This window comes from Condylura cristata, unplaced genomic scaffold (assembly GCF_000260355.1).
Source record: "Condylura cristata isolate star-nosed mole 26May11 unplaced genomic scaffold, ConCri1.0 scaffold00014, whole genome shotgun sequence".
Taxonomy (NCBI): Eukaryota; Metazoa; Chordata; class Mammalia; order Eulipotyphla; family Talpidae; genus Condylura; species Condylura cristata.
The window spans coordinates 25,695,007-25,704,586 of record NW_004567115.1 but is presented as its reverse complement, the minus strand read 5'-3'; the positions used below and the strand labels follow the sequence as shown (position 1 = coordinate 25,704,586).

Genomic DNA, 9,580 nt, shown 5'->3' with positions numbered 1-9,580 from the left:
AGTTAAGTAACTCTCCCTCACTTTGTCACTAAAACAGAAAATAAGACATCTGTGTTTTACTGGAAATTACCAAAGGGTATAGTCAAGCAGAAACAATGAAAGAGAGTTGGGTAGCAAACCCGCTGGCTAAATCCACCCTAGGTAAACAGGCCTGCTTTTCAGAAACCTCTCTGGGGAGGAATGGCCTGGGTCAGGAGAATGGCACACCCTGGCCATTCAGACCAGAGAACCCATGTTGCCTAACAAATTATGTATGTTGATAGCAAGTAAACAATTCTTTGCTGAGCATTGTCTTTTGAAAAATCTTATAGTGGGACATGACATTATATAACCAATATAGACATAATGTTTGCCATGTTTCAAGTTTTGGTAAAATGTAGTTTGAAGCAGAAGCAATATAGGGTTAAGATAATGGTGTAAATTGGGATGTGTATCAACGTAAACTTCGCTAATTAAAAAGAGATACACAGATAAGAGTCTGTTTCTTTGATAACCTGGCTTTAAGAGAAAAGTTGATCAGGGAACCATTTTATTTAAGTGAAAAGGAAGCTCCAAGCTTTAGTTAGCAGTTGGTAATCCCTAATTTGTGGGTTTATGTTGAAGCAAGTTAATAAAAGGAGCTGAGGGAAAGATCAGAGTGATGTTTCATAAAATTCTGGAGCAAGAGTGACCCTGGAGAGCATCTAGTTCAATGATCTCATTATAAAAATGCAGGCACTGAGGCTGGGGAAGGCAGGCAACCTCCCTAGGGTTTCAGTTATATAGTTATGCACAAAAAGCATGTAAATATTATTTTTTGAATAGTTGTGTGGATGGGGAGTAGGAAAAGTGAGGAACATTTGTACTTCTAATCTTTGGCCCGTTTTCTCTAATATCATTTGCCTGGTTCTATTTGATACAATAGTTCTCTGCTCTCCCCCCACCCATATTGAATATTTTTAAATTAGCTGTAAACAGAAAGATCTCATTAAAGAAAAAAATGAAGTCAAAGACTTTAATATTGTTTTATTTATTTCTAAAAATAATATGTGATGTGATATAAAACCTACAAATTATAAAAGGTCTAGAATTAGTAAATGATCCTCTCACTCCTGCTGCAGTCCCACAGCTGAGTCTCCCAGGGCAGTCTGCCACAGCTCCCAGGGTGCCTTCTGAGTATCCCTCACATGTGCAAATATGCACTCCTCTTTTCTTTCTATTTTACACAAATGTCAGCCCACTATTCAGGGTGTCTTGCATCTTGCTTTTATTATTTAGCAATGCATCTCTGGGACTGCTAATTTATCAGTGCCAATCCAGTAGCTCCTTTTTTTTTTTTTTTTTGTAATCTTTATTGTCTGGAACTTCTAGAATTTATTTAACACGTTTAGGTTATCATGTTCTGTTTTGTGTTATTTCAAATAAGCTGTGATAAATACCTTTGTACATATATTATTTCATACACGTGGGAATGTGACTATAATATAAATTCCTAGAAATGAAATTATGAAGATAATGGGAATGTGTTTTGCATTTTGTTGATACTGTCAACTTTCTGTACCATTAACAAAGAGATGGGTGCCTGTTGCTCCACACTGTAGCCAGCACTTGGCCTTACCAAGTTTTCTTTTCTTTTTTTTTTAATTCAATCAGCCTAGGTTGAATTATGAGAGGTAAAATATCTGATTGTATTTTTTTTTCATTTGTGTTCACACTCAGGTTAACATTCGTTTGGAGAATATATGATCTCTGGATACAAACAAATATGTGAGTTTTATACTTTATGAAATATTTATTTCTGTTTCATTTAAATCATGTTATTAGGAATTAAGTGTGAATTTTATCAGTACTTATTTGAAATCTAATTATCACATGGTGCTTACTCATTTGTTTGTTTGAGTCTTTCAACATGTAAGTATCTGCTGTGTCCCAGGGAATATTGCAGCAACAGGGAATATAGTGAAGAACAAAAAAGACAGATGTCCACTTTCTTACAGTAATCTATTCCAGTTTGATATGGTAATGTTAATTGTTCATCAGCTCTCTAATTTCAAATCATTCTTTCTTTTCTATAGTAGATCTCATGTTTGAACTTATCATACATTTTATCTTTTATTCTATTTAAGATCTTAACTTTGGCATTAATAAGTGAAATTAGCCTATATTTTGTGGTTTTTTCATGTTTCATTATTTTTATCAATATAAATTTTCTTTATAGAAAGATTTGGATGTTTTCCTTCTATTTTCATGTGGTTTTGGTCAGTTTCAATAACATCAGGTGTATCTTCTCAAGTTTGTGTTCCTATTCCTCTGGAAAGCTGGGTTCTTTGACATTATCTAGATTTTCTTTATGCTAACTGGTCTGTTTGGATTTAATGTCTTTGACTGGATTCTTTGACATTATCTAGATTTCCTTTGTGCTAACTGGTCTGTTTGGATTTAACGTCTTACCTACTTTACACTTTAGTTCTTACATTTTTAGTGCGTCTGGGTTTTCAAATTTACTTGTGTAAAAATGAACAGATTTTCTCTTCAGATTACTTTAATTTCTGTCGTTGAGTTTATTTTTTTATTTCTTTGCTTGAATAATTGTATTTATGTTGCTTGTTTAGGTGAGGTAGAGATACATTAATTTTATTGTACTATTTAATTATGTACTAGGTCTTCCATTTATTGTTTCCTAATTTATAATTTTTGGCTTTATTTTAATTAATTGTTTCTGTTTAGGTATATTTCATTTGTTATTTCTAATTTACTTGTAGTATGTGTAATTAATTTTTCAGTCTTTTTGGTTATTAATAGAATTATTTATTAGACATTCTCATTTTTAAATGCATTTTAAAAGAATGTTCTACAAGGCACCATTTTAGTTGTTTCCAATAATTTCTATCATGCAGTGTTTTAATAGTTAAGGACTACTTGATACAAATTGATACATGTCTCTGTAAGGCTAGAGCCAGTAACATGATCTTGAAGACTTTTGATTAGTGGAATAAAGATTGAGTTATAAATTTGTTTGAAATAAGTTTTTACTCATATTTAGAAGACTAAAATCGGGTTTGATTAAACTAAGTTTGATAATTTTCAAAAGTACCAAATTACATTATAGTTTGATTTCCTTATTGTTTGGTTCCTAAACACTGTCTTTTGAATTAAAGCTTGTGTTTAAAAATTAACATTTTTTTTCCCCCCACTAAACCACTCTTTAAAAAAAGAAGAGAAAATCACTATGGTCTCCAAAAGTCCTTTAAAGTAACCATTTTAAGAAAAGCTGACTACTCTATAACTTAGAGAAGAAACCAAAATTTAATTTTTAGCAGTGTATTTTCATCAAGCAGTTTACATGAAAGATAGTAAGTAATCCAGCAAGCCAGCCACCGCCCCTACCACACACACGCACAAATGTTCTCTTGTAGTAACATTACCCGGACTCAAAATATATTTACCGAGAACTATTTTATATTCAGCTTGGCACTGATGAATTCAGACACATTAGCTCATGTAATAATCCTCTTAATATTGGCTTAAGCTAGGCATTGATATACCTTTCTTTTAAAGTATGGAAATTAAACCTCAGGGAAGGCTCTTTGCTCTGGGTAGGAAAGGACATAACAGGGAATCAACACTAGATCTTCTGATATTTAAACAGCTCTCACGAGATTAAAAAGAATGCAACAAATAAGGCTTAGCTGGCTATCTCTTTTTCCCAATATTCTCTGAAAATAGCCATTGTGTCAGTGCAACAGGTGCATCATTTCTATTATAAACATTTAGTGAGCACCTACTTTCTATGCAGCCCCCCTCACACAGTGATTTCCCAGTGGAAGAGGTACTATGCCACCTGGCATGTCTAGCAAAGGGGCATGTTGTAGAGCTTGGGAAGGCTGAGTCCAGCAGGAATCAGAAAAGAGGACACTTAAGAAGGAGTATGCAGATCTGGAATTCTGGAAGATGTTCCAGATGTGCACTTAGAAGCCACAAAAGGAAGAAATATGGCAGATACAAAGGGAGGTTGCAAATAATGTCAGGCATCAATTTTTTGCAATGTAAAGATACTGGGAATTTCTTTTTTCTTTTTCTTTTTTTTGATATTCTGCAATTGAAAATGAGTGAGCTTAATGGTGACAGAAGGAAGAAAAAGGAGGGGCAAAATAAGAGGAAAGGAATGATAGATAGTTTAGAGAAGCCACAAACAATTATCACTGAAGAGGTAGAAGATATTTATTTCAATGTCATCCATTCCACTCCTTTATTTTCAGGCAGACTTAATACTCAGATTCTTTGGATAAGATGATAAAATATAGCTTTGTACAGAATTATGTCTCTCCCAAATTTAATGTTAAAAGTTCTGACCCTCAATTTGACTGTAGAAGATAGGGCCTTCCTGGAAGTAATTAAATAAGGCCATACCTGATCCAGTAAGTCTGGTTTTTTTACAAGAAGAAAGACCCTTGAGTTCCCTTTTCCTCTTCCTCAGTGAGAAAGTAGCCACCTGCAGGTCAGGAAGAGAGCACTTAACCCAGCCAGATTTTGATACAGAGCTTCCAGCCCCCATAATTGTGAGAAAATGTGTTTTTGTGTTTTAAGTCATCCAATCTATGGCATTTTGTTAAGCCACATATGTTGAGTATTACAAGCACTGTTTAAGAATAGTTTCCAAACTGGGAATTCCCACCATCCTTTAGCATTGATGACTGTAAGCATCATCAATGATAGGGAAAGTATAAAGGTGAGGTGGGTGATCTTCCAAAGAACTGTGAAAGCTACTGTTAATCACATGTGCTGTGTCATCCCAAGGCAGTTTTAGGGAGTTTCAGGGACATTTTAGTACTGGTGAAGGTATTGAAAGAGATAAAATGGAAAAACTGAGGGTAATTCTATGTAGAGTTGTGTGTAGGGGGACTTTCAAAGAGTTGATGTTTAGGAGACATTTCTACTCATTAAATGTGAAATCAGGAGAGGAAATCATTTCTTCCTGCAAACATACAAACTGCTATTGGAAGATATGAAAGGTCATGTTAAATGGGGGAAAGGCTTAGGCCAATACTATAATTAATCCATCCACGCATTCTTTTATTTTTTTTTAAAGATTTATTTATTTGTTCATATAGAACTGGGGTGCAGGCCAGAGGCTTAGGGGCAGCGAGAGGCTTCACCAGAGACAGAGTGGGGGGCAGCAGAGGCAGATCGATGAAGTACACTGCTGAGGGGAGCAGCAGGTGGGTCAGGAGAGGTCTGCCATGCCATGTGGTCACCTCTGGGGCAGGCGGGAATCGAACTCATGTGGAAATGGCTTTAGCTTCCCAGTGCAGTGCTTTAACCCGCTGCGCCACCAGGGAGGGCCCCAAGCATTCTTTAACACATATTTATGAAACCTTAGTACATACCGGGCCCTGGGTTCTGATCAGGTCTGGAAGCCTCTTGCATAGATTCCTCAATTCCTGTCATCATTATATCTCAGCCAAGAAACATTCTTTTCTTTGATCACCATGTGGTTTAGAATGTTCTATTGGTCAGGACTCTCATAACCTTTTGCTTATGGTCCTTCTCTTCCCCTGTCTCTTCTCTCAAGACCTCCAGTATCAGGATGAGGAGTTTAGCAGTATTTTCTCAGGCTCATCTTGGAGGAGCTCCACATTTATTTTATAACCTTAGGAAATAGTTCCCTAGCCAGTGAAGATGGAGAATCCCCATTGGGCCTTTCTGTGCAACTATTAGTTTTATTAAAAACTTCCATTTATGAATCTGCAACATTTGTGCTCTAATCTCACAGACTGGGTCATTGTACTGTGCCTGTTACTGAAGTAGAAGGACTATATTTCCTTATACAGTTGCTGTCCTCAGTGGGGCCAGGAGGGAAGCTCTATGAAAGGAGCACCAGCTCATAGAAGCTTAGATCACAGATGCCCAGCAGTGCCTTGAAAGTTGGAAGAAAAGATTAAAGGCCACTCTTAATCACAGCAGTGACATTGCTAAAAATACATTGGTATATCCCTCCTTTTTCACCCTCCAATGTCTTCAGTTATGTTTTAAGTCACCTGTGTCGATTTCAAAGATTCTTCTGGAAGCCTAAGTCCTTCTTAATAATTCTTTAATAACTAAAATACAGAATTGGATTCCGAAGCCCCTTCACTCAGATATTTTGAACACTGATGTTAAGATTTAAGTTGAGATGTTGGCACTATCATTCTTTCTTCATTTGCCACACTGGTTGATCCTATGACCTTCTCAGATGTACATGAGGTATATTTAGAAATGGGACTGATCTAAGTGAATTGCAGCACCAAGGAGCTGTTTGCTCAATGGAGCCATCGTGCTTTGACTTTATGTCACTCTGCTCTCACAGACACCTTTTTATAAAGAAAACAAAACACTTTATAAAAAGAGCTTTTAAAAACTAAGCACTTTCTCTTTTCTTTTCTCTAAGCAATATAGGCAAAGAGATGGAATCTGATTTAGTTTATTTGGTTAGATTTTCACATATCCTTTTTTCCTAAATGGATCAATGATCAGTCTATGTTGGATTATAAAGAAAAAAAGACACTTTTTGGGCCACTTACCATGAAGTTCTAATATTGGAAACTGAAAAGGAAAGTGGAGGGGAAGGGGGATGAGGCAAGAAAAAATGATGGAGAGGATAGAAGGGATCAGAGGAAGTGATCAGAAGTGAACCACTGGAGTTGAGAAGTCACAAGAAACTTGAGGGAACATGGAAACCCCATTTTCAAGAAGACTTTCATTTAAACCCTTCCAACAAAAGGAGGGCATCCTTCTGTTTCACAAGATCCTCCGAGGAGCTATCTCCTCTTTCCAGTTCATACCAAGACTGTCTCTTCGTGCCCATAAAGCCAGGCCCTGTGCCCTGTTCTCTGGCCTCTGCCTTGGTCATTCTCCCAGTATGAAGAGACCTTGTTTAAAGTAGGCCCTATAATATTATGATCATAAAATGAAGTCAAAAGGTGTAGTGTCTGATTCCTTCAATAAACTAGGTGGTAAAAATTGAATAATTTTTTATTGAGGAGGGGTTTTTTTTTGGGGGGTGGGGTGGGGTCAGGGTGGTGTTGACTAGCAGGAACCTGGTGGAATTTCAGTGGTTCTTTTTGAGAGGATCATCCCTGTTGGGGGTGTGAGAGATGGGGGTCAAGAGTTCATCGGTATGTCTAGAGAAAAGAGAACAGTTAGAAAACCCAAATCCATGATTGTTATGAGCAATTAATTTGCACATAGCATTTTTTTGAATTTTAAACTTTGAAATAAACATTTAAGGTGATGTTTAAGAAAAAAGGGTAAGATAACTCATATGAGCAAGCTGTACATGAGATCGTCCTTTTCAGATACTTGATGCTGTCCAAAAGTGTACTAAATAAAAGCAATCTCATATTGGTTTAACAATTTTGGGACATTGCTGCATCATCTGTTGAGCCCTGTTTCATTATAATAACATTCCATGACAATTGAAAATGTACAATCCATTTCTAGCCAGAAGTACTCTTAATATTAACCAATCCTGAACACACATAGAATGCAGGTTATTCAAAAATCCTATTGTGATTTTTCCATCAATTATCTTTCAACCATAACAGTGACCACCTAGAGGCCCCTTCCCTTATTTTCTTTTTAAAATCTGACTCCTTTCCATTTTCCTACACCTACTATCCTGTGTCTCCTCAAAGAGGGAAAGTATGTTTCATAGAAAGTACTCCCTTCAAATGCATCTTCATAATAGTGTTTCCTGCTAATGTTCATAGGCAGTTTAGCTGCATCTTAGGCTAAACACAACCTTTTAGGTTTTAGTAAAACTCCTTTCTTGCTGGAGAAAGAATAAGGGAGTAGGGAGTCCTTCCCCCCTTTTTAGATTCTTTCAGATCTTTGCTTTCCAATGACTCTAAGTGTGATGTGCTTGTGGATGATTAAGTTTGGCCAAAATGGGACATTTCATTCTTTCCTGAATATCTGAACAGGCTAACAGGCCTTAGACTAGATGTTGCCTGAAGGGCCCACCCTCTTCCTGGAGCAGACCTTTGCTCCAGTGTGAATGCAGTGCATCTGCCCGGGTTGTCATTAACTGCTTGTCATTGGCACTGTCCCTCACTGTCCTCACTGGTGTGGGATTTCATTTTGGGTTTGGGGCTACTGTGGGTTGCTGTTAAGGCTACTAAAGGAGCTTAACACATAGTAACAGAAATGAAGATGGCCATATGGAAATAACAATGAAAACACATTAAAGATGCAGCTAATTTTAACTCTTGTGGTGCAGAAATTAAAATGGCCAGATAGACAAAGTAGTGAGGGGAAGAGGGAAGGGTGGGTCTTCAGAGATGGCTGCCATATTATCTGAAGAAGACAAGTAAAAAACTCAAACAGCTAAGCAAAGGTCAGGAGGTGGAATGAGCTTGCTCCTGGGAGGGTTGTGATGGGTTTGCAGTCATGGGATGAAGGAATAAGAGATTAAATGGGGATGGGTCAGATTTCACCTAACTCTGCAAGCCAGACAGAGGGAAGAATAGAGACTTGAGACCTATGTTTCTCAAACCTGAGAATATATATGGAACATCTTCCTGGAAAGTGTTACATAAATATTTGGGGCAAGTCAGTCTTTAACTCATGTACTAAAACAAACATGGATATATTTTGGAGTAGGATGCAAAATTGGCATGACTTCAGTGATAAAATTTGCATATGTGAAGAAATTTTGGCTTGTAGCTGATCACTTGGAGGAAACTTCCACACCTGCCATTTTCTCTCCCAGTAGGTGAACAGTGGTGGGAGAGTGTGAATTTCCTCAGTGAATAGGAAGCGAAATTGCATAGGCCAAAGCTGTGCTCCGTACCTGGAGCATCTTCTCTGCCCCTCTGAGCATCTTTGGTCCCTCTCCAAGAGTCATCTGGCATCTGGCTGTGATTACATATCACATTGATCTGGACCTCTGCCAAGCGATTGTTGCTTAACATCAAATGGTTGGACATTTGTCTAGTCCTCTGTAGAACGGTTTGTCATCATTCTTTCAGCAGCACTAGAAATAATTATTATTGTCCTAATTTACAAATAAGGACATGATGTGTGGTAGGTATTGAAACATGTTTGATGAGGCCTTTCAAGAAGACTTCTGTACTAAGACATGGGTCCTGCCAGGCAGGGGAACCAGTGTATTGTTCTTGTGTGCAGATCTTTATTTTGGAAGGGGATTTTATGCCACATGTGAGCTGCCAGCCTCATATATGGAAGGCACACTGGCTTTTTTAATTCAGTTCTTCAACTGCTGGTGCATTGCTGGGCAATATTTAATGATAGCTTTCAGCCCATACATTGTTTTATTGAAATAAGATTGTATTAGAACATATACATTTTGGGTGTGTATCATTAGAAGCCAACAATATATACTATATCAAATGCACCACTAAAAGTTCAGTTCATTCATCACCATACAATTAACCCTTTTCTGCCCATTTTAACCCATCTGTCCATTTATTTTCTGGTAACAACCAATTTGGTCTTATAGTCTGAAATTTTGCTTTTGTTTTATTTATTTGTTTCTTTATGTTCCATATGAGTGAAATCATAAAGTGATTGTCTTTCTTCATTTGACTTATTTTTTTTTTTT

The 9,580-nt window shown here is 37.1% G+C and overlaps 1 protein-coding gene across 2 annotated transcripts in view; it reads left to right on the top strand.

Annotated features, from left to right (window-relative positions):
- ZMAT4 (zinc finger, matrin-type 4) overlaps window positions 1-9,580 on the top strand; it is a 324,446-nt gene that overhangs the window by 5,306 nt on the left and 309,560 nt on the right. Inside the window, exon 3 of one of the 2 annotated variants that reach the window (XM_012724989.1) lies at window positions 1,699-1,746. The exons of the other annotated variant lie outside the window; for it this stretch is intronic. The gene's annotated coding sequence lies outside the window, so the exon portion shown is untranslated. The remainder of the gene's footprint in view (window positions 1-1,698; window positions 1,747-9,580) is intronic. 2 annotated transcript variants of the gene reach the window in all.